General features: G+C 35.9%; 1 protein-coding gene and 1 long non-coding RNA gene across 2 annotated transcripts in view; one reads left to right on the forward strand and one right to left on the reverse strand.

Annotated features, from left to right (window-relative positions):
• Positions 1-16,541, forward strand: part of LOC124955481 (nuclear hormone receptor E75-like) — a 148,457-nt gene that overhangs the window by 34,775 nt on the left and 97,141 nt on the right. The window lies entirely within an intron of this gene.
• LOC124955482 overlaps positions 13,546-16,541 on the reverse strand; it is a 24,592-nt gene continuing 21,596 nt past the window's right edge. The window contains exon 3 of the long non-coding RNA XR_007102887.1: positions 13,546-15,577. This is a non-coding gene — a long non-coding RNA (uncharacterized LOC124955482). The remainder of the gene's footprint in view (positions 15,578-16,541) is intronic.

Consider the following 16,541-nt stretch of genomic DNA (forward strand, 5'->3'; position numbering starts at 1 on the left):
ACGTGGAGGAAGTTAGAAACGTATTTACACGTGCTAACGATGAAATTGGAGAAATCGAATAGGTCAAATCTAATAAATGATTGGATATTACGAAAAAAGTAATTCAAAGTTTGTTAACAAATTTATTGTTCATTACGAGGAACAAAAAAGAACAAAGTTAATAAATAAATAAATAAAGAAAGAAATTAATTAATAGATTAATGAATGAAACAAAATGAAAAAAGGATAGGAAAATTAAAAGACCAATAATAACAAAAGAAATCGAAAGATTTAGAAGGAAAGATAATAATTAGACGATCGATCGTGGAAAGCGTAATTTACATTTCTCTTTGTCTTCCGGCATGAAGAAGAGTTTATTTTATGGGGGATTTCTTCTCCCCCCTACTCCCTCTTCCTCTCTCTCTCTCTCTCCCTCCCCTTCCTTGTAAGCATCATTTCTATGTAGTAGTCGTTCGAAAGCCCGGAATCCAGCGAGCTGGGTGAAGGCTAAATGGGGTGAAGGTCTCCTGGGTTGAGAGTCACGGTAAGGGGATGGTGAGAAGCAAGGGGTACTTACAGAAAGGAAGATCGAACTTGCCGGCATGTTACGAGGGGTTGCCAGAGAAGAGAACACTCTCTCTCTCTCTCTCTCTCTCTGTCTCTCTCTTTCTCTCTCGACTTTTCCATCTAGCAATCCGCTTCCGGGTCCTATAGACATATTAAATCCCATTGGTGCCTACGTTCCAACTTTGTTAACTGTGAACTCATGTTCTTTGCTCATGCCACCGTATGATTAGCTGACCCTTGACATTGATATCCGATCGTATTCTGTATTATCCAATGAAATTTTCCAACGAAGATACGTCGCTACTCTTCTTCATGCGCTTATGAAATTATCCTTGTCACACACACACACACACACACACACATATATATATATTATTTCTTAAAAAGAAGTTATGTATTTCGTTAAATATCATTTAAACTTTGTCGATAATAATTTATCATTCGTTGAACGTCATCTACCATTTCCAAGAGTTAGGAGAGAGAGAGAGAGAGATAGGGAATTATCAAGTATAATAAAATGAATATCTTCGATCGAATATATTATTCTATCTATAAGATTGAAATTATCCTTAACGATTGTTAATTATTTAAATATTCGTTGATCATGGAATTTGATTAACTCCTCTAACATATGAAATAAGTTTTAATACGTGTCAAAATAGTTTGTATTTAACGAGATAGAAAAAGATAGACAGAGAGATTAGATAGAGATGGATAGATAGATAGAGAAAGAGAGAGGCATAGAGAAAGAGAGAGAGAAAGTGTGTGTGTGTGCGTGTGCGTGTGTTCGTTGCTAGGCGGCTGGATTAAAAGCGTCTCGCCTCTAATCCTTCTACTACATACCCACGCACAGACTGAACTTTAAACGATATTGCGTGAACCATTACCGGGTGGTGGCATCATTTGCCACGATTCTCAGGGAAAATTCAGTTGGATCCATCAGGAATCTTCCCACGTTTCTCTCGTGCACGTGTGACCTTTGCTACCCCCCACCTTCCTCCCATCCTCCTCCCACCTCTCACTCTTTCCCTCTCTCTCTCTCTCTCTCTCTCTTTATCTATCTATCTGTTTTCATCTTTCTGTTTCTCTTTATTCGTTGTAGACTAAATAGATACTTAAGAAACGATGATATTATATATAAATTTAATTTTTATTTATTCCTTTTTTCCCCCTTTTCTTTCTCTCTCTCTTTCTTTCTTTCTTTCTTTTTTTTTTTTCTTTTCTTTTTTTTTGTTCCCCCTTTCGAATCGATCATTGCTCAGTCCACATCGCGGTCGTACATCGGCATCGACCACGCCGACAGATAATATTTATACTCGCTAGTCCCTAACCTACGGCAATCAGTATCAGCTTGTCGGTTGTTGTACGGACCGACTCGACTTTTACGTGACTGCTAAGTATCTCTACACGTAGTCCCGCGATAAGACAGGCAGGCAAAAGCAGACAGGCATACATAATAGAGGGAAAAAAAAAAGATTATCTCACGTGGACATTAAATTTTTATTTTACTTCGGTACGATCGATTTCGATGATTCTTTAAGTCGTTTTTTTTTTTTTTTTGAAATAAAAAAAAAAAACCCGCACATAATGACTGATATGGGATCGTCGAAAGAGAAAGGATTGAATGTGAATTTTTTGTTTTTTTTTTTCTTTTGTGAACTATCTCCTTTTCTTTTTTTTTTTTTTTTTTTTTTTTTTTTTTTTGTTTTATTTCACGTCATCGGAGATTTTTTGTATACTTTCTGTAATCGTTAAGTTTTATTTATGATACGCGTATAATATAATTAACTTAATTATCGTTAATAAACGAATTGCCGATTTTATTTCATATTTTTTTTTTCTCTGCTATCATTTTGATATATATTGTTGGTCCTCGAAATCGAACCTCGAAAGTCATTTCGAACGTTTTACTATCTATTGCGACACGTACGATAGAGAGAGAGAAAGAGAGAGAGAGAGAGAGAGAGAGAGAGAGAGAGAGAAGACACGCATGTTCGTCGTATAGTCTGCGAGATATAAACGCATGGGGTGGACGGCCGGTCAGTAACCCCTTGCCACGATGGCAGGAATGTGCGAGCTGCGACGTTCGTCGATGGTCAAAGGTTGTTTCGACGATTTCGTCGGACTGATTCACAGTCTGAAAAACTATAGATACGGGGACCTTCGAAATTGCGCGGAATATTTATCCTATAGATAAATTCTTTGCTTATTGGTTGCATCTTATCGATGTGAAAAAAAAAGGACAAGAAAAAGGAGAGAAAAAAGAAAGAGTTTTACGAAAGTAAAGAGTCGAACGAATTGTATTTTTCTGTGAGATTTTGTTATTCTTATTTACATATATATAAAAAAAAAATAATAATAATAATAATAATTCTTTTTTCTGTTTCAGGTAAGTTCGGAAACTCTCTAAAGTTTCGTCGCACCAACAATGGCCTCTTTCTTCTCTCTGTAAGTTCTCAAAATATATATGTATATATATATATATATATATATATATTTATATATACATATGTACATAATATTAAAATCGATAGAGTCCGTTTATTAAAAAAACTCTCTTTAAACATTATCAAAGTTTTCCCGCCTTTCGAATGGGACGTGCGCATCGTTCTTGCGCAGATGAAACCTGTTGCAAATGTACACATTCCTCGTGCATCTTAGCTTCGTCCAGTTGACGAAAGATGTCAGCTTACGACACGACATTAGCACACTCTGTCGGCAAAGTCGTATACTTTGGAAAGTTTCACACGTGCATTGTGTCGACGAATATGCACCGTTCGACCAGTGCTGCCGTCTATTAATCCGAGGAAAATATCGACTGCACTTTGACGTTAAAATCCTTTAATGGAACAGTTCGATACAGAAGTTTCCTACTTAATCGGAATCTTCATATGTATAAGCTTGAACGCGTATTAACGCTACTAGTACGTAATTATTTTCTGTTTCTTCCTTGATACGGAAGTTTTCTACTTTAAATCGAACGTAGACATTTTTTTGATGGTCGGTAACGCTAGTTTTAGGACATTTAAAAATTAAAAGAGCCATTTGCGACAAAACATTTTTACGACGACTTTCCTTCACGGATAATTATCATCGTCATCATTATCATTATCATCATCATTATTGTTATTATTTTCTTTTTTTATTTCTTCTTCTTTCTAATTTTATTAAAGAGTCAAATGACAAACGCGAAACTTAATGCTCGTTTAAATGGATCGTTAAGTGTCGCGGTTTCAAGTGGGAAAAAGGAAAAACGAAGAACGAAGGAGCGATCGGTTGGTTTCGCTTTCCTTCGAAACGTTCAACGCTATTATATTCTTGTTACAACAGCAGCAGCCAACTGACTACAGGCATCCAGTGTCGTTCATCGAACCGGTAGTAGTCCTATCTCACGCTATTTCTCCCTTTTCCCTAGACACTCCCCTCCCCTCTTCCTTCCCCGTATTATAGACGCCGTAGGCGCCGAACCGTAGACCGTGTCGAGTTTAAAATCTACGTGAAAGTTATTCGGTCGTACGTATCATGCAGTTTTCACTTTACCTAAGAACTTTCCTAATTCTCCAACGAGATACCTTGCACTTTATTTATTTGAATTCGCATTGTCGTCGAACCCATTGTAATCATTTTTTCTTTATAAAAATATTTGTACTCGTACAAATATAACTTTCAACGAGTACAGCCAAATAATTTGTACGTGAACGATTTCAATCCTTTCTTTCTTTTTTTTTTTCTTTTTTCTTTTTTTTTTTCTTTTTTTTTTTTATTTTCTTCCTTTTCTTTTTTTTCCCTCTTTCTGTTTTTTCTTTACCACGTGCTTAGATTTCTGGAGGAAAAAAAAAAAAAAAAAAAAAAAAAAGAAAAAAAAAAGAGAGAAAAAGAAAAAGAAAGGAAGAAAGAAAAGACATTTACTGAAAGAAAACAACGACAGCAATAACAACGGCAAAAAGTCAAGATACGATTACGTTTGCTTTCTTAAGAACGAAGAGTCGCAATCAATGAACTTATTCTACATGGATTGATATTACACCGAGGAAACAACTTTCTAACTCCCTAACGATTTCTAAGATCCGACGCGGTGAAAGCGCCGGATAATAATAATTCAACTGTAGAAACAGGGGAGAGCGTTGCACTTTTCAAATGCAGCGATACTAACGAGCAAAGAGAAACGAGATGGAGGATCGAATACGATCAATGGGAAAGATCTTACCAATATACTGGTATTAAAGTGTATGTATATACACATGATATATATATATATATATATCATTTTGTAATTATTTAATAGAACGTTATCGTCTAATCATTGCTATAGTTATTACATTATTCATCATCTTCTTCTTCTTATTATTATTATTATTACAATTTTATTAATTAAATTTTTTCACTCGTATTATTTCGTCATTAATGAACGACTAAAGTACGTCGAGCATGACAAACGCACGTAGAGTAAAACGAATTCATTCTCCGTCTTTTTTTTTCTTCTTTTTTTTCTTTTTTTTTTTTTTTTTTTATTATCATTATTTTTTTTTCTTTTTTTTTTTTTTTTCAAAGTCATCGTCGCAACGTCGTAAGTGACGCAAAAAAAAGAGGGAAAGTCTTGTTGCGTGGGTGTATTCACGCGACGCGTGGCGACTCGTACGGATTGTCGCGAAACTATATACATATATACGTACATACGTGTGTGTGTGTATATATATATATATATGTACATGTGTATATGTATGTCGATTCTGATGCATCGTCGTGCGGTTTCTCCCCGGTTTATTCGTGTCTTTGTCTCTTTGCGCGCCTGTCGCGCATATATGTGCATAAAGTTTATACATACGCAGACTTGTATAGATACATACATTTATGTACGTATGTATTTATATATATATATATATGTGTGTGTATGTGTATGTATGTATGTATATATGTATGTATGTATGAATATAAATATGTATGTATGAATATATGTAGGTATGTATGCGCGCGCGCGTAACAACGTCTCTACTAGTACAAGCAGAGGCAAAGTTCAGTCACTCCGTAACCTCCTTTCGATCGAAACTATTACACATTAGCCAGTGGCTCTCATTGAGGCGCCGCCGATTTTTACTTTCGTTCTCGTTATTTAACTGCTCCGTAACTCTTTCCATCTCTCTCTTTCTCCCTCTCTCTTCTCTCTCTTTCTATGACTATGTCTATCTCTATCTATCCATCTATATCTATCTTTCTATCTATATATATATGTATATATATCTATCTGTTAGACTTTAACGAAACGACGCGTTCCAGTTCGAAGTGCCTTCCAACTGTGTACTACTTACCACTACCATTACTATTGCTATCCACTACTACTACTACTACTATCACTTCTATTACTAGTATCACTAGTATTGCTACTCTTGCTATTACATATATATATATATATATATATATATATATATATATACCGATTCTCGAGTTTCGAGTTAGACGTATGTAGCTTAAGGATCGTTCTCGATGAAATAGTAAATTTCTTTCTGCGAGGGAAAGTTCTTCTTCTTTCTATTTCTTCTTTTTTATTTTCTTTTTTCTTTTCTTTCTTTCTTTCTTTCTTTTTCGACGCGTCCAAGATTAAGAGCTTTTTAAAAAAAAATTTTTTCCAAGACGAACCAATAGGATAGAACGTACGATCGATTCGCGATAAAATTAGATTACTCATATAGATTTCTTTCGCATATATCTTTTCAGTCCTATATTTTCCTTCTGACGAATCGACGATACATTTTTTCTTTTTTTTTTTTTTTTTTTTTTTTTTTTTTTTTTACCCCCTACGAGTCTATTATAAAATCAAACTGAACAAGAGATAGAGATAAAAAGAGAGAAAAAAAGAAAGATTCTTCAACAATATTATAACCATTCTAATGTTTCTACGCGAAACGCTTTCACTATCGTTCGCTTTCTCTCCTCGTGAAAATCCACTAAGGTAAAACGTTTAAAGCGTTCAACGTTCTATCTAAGAGTTTGAAAAAAAGAGCTACAATTTTTCTTAAATCTTAGTTACTAATCTGTTCGTATATTTGTTATCATTATTCGATCGTATCTGAAAAGATAATTCGCAAGTTTCGTCGAAAAAAGAATTATCGTTTATTACGATCGTTAATCGATTGATTAGAACCGATGAACGAGAAAATCGAATCGTATCGAATCGAATTCGAAAATGATCATGATCTAGTATGAGATATTAGTTAGCGTGTCCTCGTATGCCCATGTGAGAAAAAGATAGAGATAGATAGAGATAGAGAGTAAGAGAGAGAGAGAGAGAAAGATATAAATATATATGTTTTTGTTATGTATGTATGTACGTATGTATGTACGTATGTATGTATGTTATATATAGAAAGAGAAAGAGTGAGAGACCGGAGGAAACTTGCTACGCGAGAAAGTAAAAGTAGGCGTGCGGAGAACCCGACGGTGAACTGCTCGAAACGCGTCCTCGAACGGTTGCTGTTGCACCGGTCGCCGCACTGAGTAGTACAGAGTACCACCGAGGAGTAGAAAAGCAGCAGCCATTCTCGCCCGACAGGCTCCTCTCGTTGAGCAACTTGACTCCGGCTAACTTCCACCGTTTCTTCGTTCGGTGGTTCTCCCTACATATGTATGTATGTATGTATGTACTTACATAGTTGCATACGTACCTATATATACATATATATCTACGTGTGTAGATAGGTAGATAGATACATAGGTGTAGATACGTATGATATATATATATATATATATATATATATTTATCTATCTATCTATATATGTATCTCTTAACGTTCCTTTAACTTCCAGAAGTTTCTCCCTTTCTTTTCTCACTTTTTAGCCGCACCCCATTTTCGTCATATTTTTTCTTTTTCTTTTCTTTTTTTTTCTCTTCTACATATTTTCGCTTTTCACTCACGCTTTGTTTTGTTTTGTTTTGCTTTGTTTGTTTGTTTTTTATTTTATCCCATGACACACGCGAGAGAACTCGTACAAACTTCTCCCTTTTGTATCGGTACGAGGAATAGGAAGAAGTAATAAAAAGAAGAAAAAAAAACTGTAAGATGAATGACAAATGGAAGAAGAAAAGGAAGGAGAAAGAAGAATCGGTGATATCCTCTATTCCTATCGTTATCGTCCTTTTTAAAATCTACACTTGAAAAAAAAAAAAAAAACATTCGCGAGAATCTCTCTCAATTTTCAAATCTTATGTTGTTTCCTATTCTCCTTTTTTTTTTTTCCTTCTCTTTTTTCTATTACTCGAATGATTAATATATTCCAACAGAGAGAGAGAGAGAGAGAGAGACAATGATAGTAAAAAAAGTGATGCATATGCATATATATATATATATACATATATATATATATATATATATGTATATATATATATTGAAAAGATAAAGATGATGAGCTTTTAAAAGATATATCTCTCCGATAGTTCCCGTTCGAATTGGCATTTTTTTCTCCTTTATCTATTATTATTATTTTTTTTTTTTTTTTTTTTTTCAATAACAACGAGTACGACAACGACAACGACAACAACGACGACGACGATGATGACGATGACGATGACGACAAGTAGTAGAGAGAGAGAAAGAGAGAGAGAGAGAGAAAGGATGATGGGGGAGAGGAAGAGGGAGAGGGAGAGAGAGGAAGAAGAGGGGGGGGGTATACACGCTCGCTCTCAGTGGGAGCTTAGTCGGTCGTTGAGTCGCGTTGAGCAAGTCGAGAGCCGAGACCGAGCAGCAGTCACCTCGATAGAGAGTGTTGAACCCACGGAAATCTAGGCCGGCTCACTGACACACCGCGTGTGTACGAGAGAGATGTATGAGTGCGCGAGAATTCTCTCTCTCTCTCTCTCTCTCTCTCTCTCTTTCATACACGCAGATATACACGTATACACACACATGTACACACATATATATATATATATAGATTCTCTCATGCACCACCGTGCGACGGTTGGTTCACGCGCGGTGTGTTTACGAGATTTTAGCCCTATGATTATTATCTCGTCATTGTGATCGTCCTTGCCATCGTCCTAAAGAGAATATATTTTTACGATGATTATGATGATCTCTTTGTCTCTCTCTTTTTCTCTCTCTTTCACCCTTTCTCTCTTTCCCACCCTTTCTCTCTCTCTCTCTCTCTCTCTCTCTCTCTGTGTGTGTGTGTGCGTGTGTGTATGCTTGTCTCGTTGGTTCTATCGAATTTGATAAAAGAAAAAAAATAAAGGAAAGGAAAGGAAAGGAGAAAAAAGAAAAATGAAAGGAAAGAAAAAAATTGATCTTCTTTTTGATTCTTTGTTACTAGTCGATATGTTGATGAGAAAAAAAATTAAAGAAAGAAAAAAGAAAACGTTCCAAAAGAAAAAGAAGAAGAAAGAAGAGAATTCGGATTAAAAGAGAGACAAAAGAAGACAAAACAAAAAAAAAAAAAAAGGAAAGACAAAAAATTGGAGAACGATCGAGAAAAGATAGCACGTAACGACGATGACGAAGACGAGAGAGGTGCTATTACTATATATTGCGACCTCGTCGATCGGAGAAAATGCGTTTATTTGGTAGTCAACGTAACGCTCCTTACATCAGAGCTCGCGAACGATCGTAACAGGTCCCGCGTCCGTTCGTCCCCCATCTGATCGTACGCCCATCCTCCCCTCCCCTTTTTTCTCCCTTTTCACATTTTATGATGCAATAAGTAATTTCGAAGGAATACCGGATATTCAAGGAAAAAAAAAAAAAAGAGAGAGAGAGAGAAACGAAAAAAAAGAAGAAGAAAGAAAAAGTCGTTTACATATCACATCGTACGCGTTCGTACGTGTAAGTTTAGAAACAAAGTCTTTTGGGAGCGCTGATTGGGGCGCGGAGGATAAAGAGAAGGGGAAGGAGGGGAGAAGCTGCGCGGGGGGAGGTTGTATCACATCGATTGTTGTTATTACAAAAATTGTACTCTATGCGTATATTATATAGATAGATAGATAGATAGATAAATAGATAGATGAGTATATAGAAAGAATATCTACATGGATGATCTTTCAACGTTGTTTACTTTATTTCGATGTTTCTTAAAAGATATTTATATATATATATATAAATATCTATCATATTATACATACATATATATATATATCTCTTCGGATTTCTTTCATCCGAAGAAACAAAAAAAATTATCAACACTCAAAGTACTATCATTGATTATTATACAAACTGTCCGTGCATGTTTGTGCGAATGAGAGAGAGAGAGAGAGAGAGAGAGAGAGAGAGAGAGAGAGAGAGAGAGAGAGAAACAAAAGGAACCATTATCTTGTAAAATTTATAAAAAAAACAAATTCGTATGTTTTTCTTTCATTTTTTTGGGAGCGCGAGCGTAGGGAAAGAAGTGTAGATAAACAAAAGTTCGATTCGATCGTAAGAAATGATCGATAAGAGAAGAAAAAAAGAAAAACAAAAAGAAGAAGAAGAGGAAGAAAAAAAAGAAGCTCTTGGTTATTGGTAGATGTGCCGGCTCCTCCCGAGCAATGCGAAACAGGTCGCGAGCTCGTATCGAGCCGAGCGACAACGACAGTGCGTTATTAGAGGCGTTTGATGACGCAAAGTGGGCTTGAGTGGGAGGGAGAGGGAGGGGGAGGGAAGGGAGGGGAAGGGGGGAGGGAAGGGACAGCCCAGGTCGTTGTTCTCTGCCGTTACTGGGACACTTTCGGCGTTACTGACACTAATCGGTACACGCGTACACACACGCACGCACACATAAACTCGCTCACGTATAAATGTCTACACTTATACATCTGTCTACATAAACACACGCACACATACAGAGAGAGAGAGAGAGAGACACAGACAAATACATACAACTTCCAACATGGAGATCTAGGCACGCACGTTGAGAGACGCAAGAGCAGATACGATTCGCCTGGTATCCTGCCATCCCTCCTCTCTCCCTCTTCTAAAACTCGGTCGGCTTCCACGCCGACACGGTCGATCGATCGATCGCAATTACCGTACGTACGGTTGTATTAATTAACTAGGTCGATCGTTCCTCCGTCCCGACTTTGAAAGAAATTCATTCTTGTCTTCTTCTGTAGGGATGAAGGAAGAAAGAGATTGCTCTCTCTCTCTCTCTCTCTCTCTCTCTCTCTCTCTCTTTCCTCAGTTTTTTAAGATATATAGAGCGAAAGCAATCAGATAAATATCTACGTTCATTATCGATCCATTTAATCATAGTTTTTTCCGTACAATATTACATACATTTTTTATTTAATTTCATAATCGATATATATATATATATACACACACGTATTGTTGTGTAACTACTCGTTTAGGAATGTCTACAATAGATATAAAAAGTGACAATATATATACATTTTTCTGTCACCCATTTCTAAATGGAATATCGTTAAGTCCGAAAAAAATAAAAAAAAAAAAAAATAAAAAAATAGGAAAAAAAGAAAAAAGAAACACAAAAAAAATTGCTTCGAGAGATTTACCGGTCGTAAATAAATGTGAACCAAGGATATTAAAGGTGGTGATGATGGTGGTGGTGGTGGTGGTGGTGGTCCATTGCCAGCGAGAAGGATGCTCGAATATTTTCGCATGTCGCGGTCGGTCCGTGAAAATAACAAAGAAAGACGACTGTATCTTACATAAAACTCATATTTTGGCATTACATACCGTCACACCATCCATCCCCCTTTTCTCCCTCCTTTCCCCTACCAATGTCATCATCCTCGCTTGATATCTCGCCAAATGACCTTCGCGCGTCCGCGAAGATTCAAGGATTTAGATTGGTCTCACCTTGGATAGACGAAAATTGTAGAGCAGATGTATTATATATATATTATTGCGTGGGAAAGAGGGTGGGGTATAGGTCGACGATAGAATATTGCACGTAATCATTGAACGGTATCTATGGTTTCTTTTTAAAAGCCGATGATGCAACTACGTATATATATATATATGTGTGTAATGAAAAAAAAATTTTCATGAAAAATATGTCATGAAAATATATAAAAAAATTATAATTGACGAGAAAGAAAGAGGAAAGTGTTTGTTTCGTAATAAATAGATACATAGAATGATATTTATCCATTTATTACTTCGATATTTGTATATTTTTGTCGTTGATATAACAAAATAAAAGTATTATTTGCTTTTCTCTTTCTCTCGTATGATCTTCCCCTTCTCAAATATCCCTAATAGATTCTTACACAATTCATTTTAATTACCCTTTGGAAAATGTATCCCGTAATAGTCTGGCAGGCGTTACGGTTAGAACGTTAGCGTTCTCTTACGTTGTACTGATTTATCGTTGAACGGTTGAATGGCATTAGCACGATTATGCGAGCCAGTGTGATAATGGCTTTTAATAATGTATTCCACGGAGGAATCGGCTAATGCACTTTCATCGAAGCAGCCATTCGATTTTCATACATCTCAATGTTTCCTTGAACCGATCTCTCTCTCTCTCTCTCTCTTTCACTCACCCGCGTCTCCTCTTTCTATCCTCTATCCGTCGTTGGTCTTTCGAACGCACCCAAAGGGAAAAGTAGGATAAAGGGAAAAGTGGGGAAAGAAATGGAAGAATAAGATACAGTCGCCAACGGGTTCAACGACATCGTTAACTATATACGCGAAAGGTGCTGAGAGAATTTACGCAATAGAGAGAGACATTGATGAAAAGAAAGAAAGAGAAATGGATGGATGAATGGTGATAGATATATTAGATGTATTTGTTAATGTCTCGCTGTTCGAAACGAGTTATGTATAGAAAAAAAGAAAAGAAAAGAAAAGAAGAGAAGAAAAGAATAGAAAAGAAAAATATTTATATACCTATATAAAATACGTTCTCGAATGGCAAAATGATGCAATTAAAATTAATGTTAATTATAATTTTAACAACTATTTAATATCAATTTAAAATATTATCTGCTACCTTGTAATATTCTAATTGAGTAAAATTAAATTAGGTTATCTATCATGGCTTAGCTACGTAAAAGATCATTGAAGAAACGTGAATTGATATGAATCGATTTGCTAATTAATTAATTTAAAAGTTTCAAGAGTATTTAATATATGTCTCGAGACATATTCACGGTCGTAAGTGCATATAAGGTTTATTATATCGTGATATTAAGATATTTACATGAGAAATAAATTGTTTTAACGTTCTGATCGTCTGGTAACTTTGTAATTCTTTCACTTTCATCGTATCATTCGTATCGCCATAGGATATCGATCTCTCTCTCTCTCTCTCTCTCTCTCTCTCTTTTTCATTTTACTTCGATCTTTTTTCCTTTTTTTTTTTTTTTTTTTTTTTTTTTTTTTTTTTTTTTTTTTTTTTTTTTTTTTTTTTTTTTTTTTATAAGGGAACATATCTGCACGATAAAAATCGATAATTTATTAGACAAAGAGAGAGAGAGAGAGAGAGAGAGAGAGAGAGAGAGAGAGTAAAGTGAAATTTTCTGTTTTAAACGAAAAAATTTGCAACATATTAAATCGATTATCGAATGAATTGTTCTGACGTGAAATGAGTAATCGCGAAAATTTCCATTACGATAGCATTTCGTCTCTCTCTCTCTCTCTCTCTTTCTCTCTCTTTTTTTATACATTTAAAGTGGCAGCAATAACAAGGAGAACCGTACGATGTCATGGAGTAGTCGACGCTCAGTCACCAATAAATTTCACGGGATTTCAAGTGTCTCTCGATGTTAAGAGTTGGCTCTAACACGTTCGTGGGCGGCCTATATCCTTGATACTTTCTAGTACATATGTACCAAATGACAGGACACACACTCTCTCTCTCTCTCTCTCTTTCTTATATAGAATCATGGGTTTTGGCTGGTGAAAATGCGTTTTAACTTTTACAATTTACTTATTAATTCTCGATAAGATACCTGTTGCTTTAACGTCCGCTTACGTTCGAATACTGAATGAAAATTTACAACGTTTATATTAGCGATGAAATTCTGTTATGTTCTCCCCCCCCCCCCTCCCTTCCCTCCTATTGTCGCTCGACACGAGAAAAATCAATAATTTACGACGAATATTTATATACACATATCGTACGTACGTACATATACATACATATATATATATATATATATACAATGTCTCAAAGTCAAATCTTCAAAACAAACTAAGAATCAGTATTGAAATCGGGAGCGAGGCGTTTATACACATATTCATCTTGGCCGTCGGCAAATGTGGACGCCAACTCGAAAGTTCCTGATTTCGTAATAGCTACGAAGCGAGAGAGTTCGACGTCCGCTCCTACTTGAATTTGCCGTTTCATAATAGTCGATCGAACGCATGCCACGTGAGCGACCGTCTAGTCTCCTCCTTTTTCTTCTCCTTCTCCTCCTCCTTTTTCTTCGTCGTTGTCGTCGTCGTCGTCGTCGTCGTCGTCGTCGCAGAAACGTAATCGCCGAGCTACGTTATACGTAGGATACATATATTATACATAGAAACTGAACGAGATGAAAATTAGTCACGTCGCTTTATGAGATTTTCAGATCTCACTTTCTAATCCCACTGTATGGTTGTCGCGTTTCATCCGAGATTAATATCGTATAGCGTTTCGCCAGACGGCCGTAGTTATAACGTATCGTCCGTAGAGACGGTAATTAAGATGCAATTAGTAATGCAAGTTATATCCATCGAGGTAAAGATGATGCCTTTTGATATTTTAATTCCTCCCGATAAAACGAGTCTTAAATGTAGTTATAAAGCGTATAAGATATTGACCGATCGGAATCTTATGGCCTCGAGCTTCGACATACAACTTTTTCTTTTTATTTTCTTTTTTTTCTCTCTCTCTCTCTATCTATCTATCTATCTATCTCTTTTTCTCTCTCTCTATGTCTTTCTTTTTTTAATCCTTCCTTATTTTCGCTAAATTAATAAAGGAGATATTTATGCATGTACGTCCTTTCTTGTTAGTATTATCTCAGTGAGATCTTCTAAGTTCGATTAAAGTATCGATCGGCCTATGAGTATTTAGACGATAGCAATCGCTTCGATACTCATCGTTATATTTCGCAAGAGATTCGATTTATGTCTTACCTACGGGCAATATAACGTAATTTAGATATACGACCTAGAGAGGCGGTGCATTTAGCGGCGTTCGGGGCCTACAATTTGCATACCAAGGCACGCCAAGCAGAAAGAGCGCGCCAAACGTCGTCGACTTGTGAAACTCGCAAAGACGGTGAGAGTTTTGAAGTTTAGAAGAAGTTTAGCTAGCCATGGTTAACTGCGGGCTAGTCGCTGTTAATTTTTGCCTCTGCCATTCTGTTCATTCGCTCGCTTTCATTTCCAAAAAAGAATAATACTAATAATAACAATAATAATAATAATAATAATAATAATAATAATAATAATAATAATAACGAGGGAAGAACAAAACTTAGGAAGTTAATAAAAAAAAAAAAAAAAAAAGAAATAAATAAATAAAAAATGATCAGACGATTCTATTCTTTTTTCTTTTCTTTTTCTTTTTTTTTAATTATTTTCTATTCGAAACACGTTAAATCGTAATCGATCGTTGCCATAAACGATAGTGAAATGAATTTGTAAATGGATTAAAAAAAAAAAAAAGAAAAAAAAAAGAAAAAAAAATTGAAAAAAACAAGAGGGAAATAAAAAAAAAAAAGAGAGAGAGAAAAAGAGTACAGTTTTTTTTTCCGGGATTTCTAGGGGAAAATATATACGAACGAATTGAGAATCCCTGGCCGGTGCAAGGCCTCGCCGAGAGTGCATTGCGCCCCGGTGCACAAGACGAGCAAGCCGTATTGCACGCTGCGTATGTCAGTGGTAGTGTTGTGTGTATGATGGTGTTGGTAGATAGAATGCAGAGGAGGATAGGTGGAGGGGGAGGAAGGAGTTCGATAGTGGGGGAATCACCGTGGCACATATATGTGTCAACCGGTTGCTTCCATCTCGCTCTTCCTTCCTTCTAAAGCTGCTTCCTCTCTTTTCTGCATCTTCTTCTTCTTCTTCTTCTTCTTCTTCTTCTTCTTCTTCTTCTTCTTATTTATCTTTTTCTACGAAAGGAAATTTATTTTATTAGGGCAATATAGAAAGTAAGAATGTCGTTCGGAATTGTTAACGATTATCTACAAAATTCACACATTCGTTACATTATTATGTAACATCTTTTTCATACACGGGACATGTGTGTGTGTGTGTGTGTGAATCTACATAAGTACAATGCATATGTATCGTGAGTATTGTAAAACATAATGGCATAAAAAAAAAGAAAAGGTAAAACGTAATAATGACAATGAAATGATTACGATCAAAACGAAGATCGAATTCCATACATATTAAATTTGATGGATAATGAGTCTTACAATCGGATTACAGAATGGCGACATTTACATTTTTAACAACTTAATTCGACAACTAAGGGACGATACGAAGAAGGAAAGAGAAAGAGAAAACAAATTTCTAGATATTTACGTGTACATATTGTCAAAAATAAGCTTCAGAATCTTTCTCCTTTTCGAGAAAAAGAAACAAAAAGAAAAGATATACCTGCGTGCACAAGATGTCTCAACTATTACGAATCTTTTCTCTTTCCTTCTCTCTCTCTCTCTTTTTTTTTTTACTGTCTCTCTCCCTCTCTTTCTTTTTCTCTCTCTCTCCCTCCCCCCCTATTTTCATTGGAGTCGAATCGCACGAAGGCTACGAACGAACGCCCCCATTTCCGAAGGCCGAGAGAGGCCGACGAACCATCGAGGACGGGGTGAGGATCTTTTCTCTCCTACCCTCCCCTTCAACCCTCTCTGCTTCGGCCTCAGGGTGCATCCACGCTTAACACCCTTTTGCGTCACTACTCCTCTCTCTCTCTCTCTATCTATCTATCTATCTACCTATCTTTCTTTCTCTCTTTCTATATATATATATATATATATATAGATATATATATATATATATATATATATATATATATATCTGTGTGTGTGTGTGTATGTGCGTGTGTATATGTGTATCTGGATTATATTC

The sequence above is a fragment of the Vespa velutina genome, chromosome 18 (genome assembly GCF_912470025.1).
Source record: "Vespa velutina chromosome 18, iVesVel2.1, whole genome shotgun sequence".
NCBI lineage: Eukaryota > Metazoa > Arthropoda > Insecta > Hymenoptera > Vespidae > Vespa > Vespa velutina.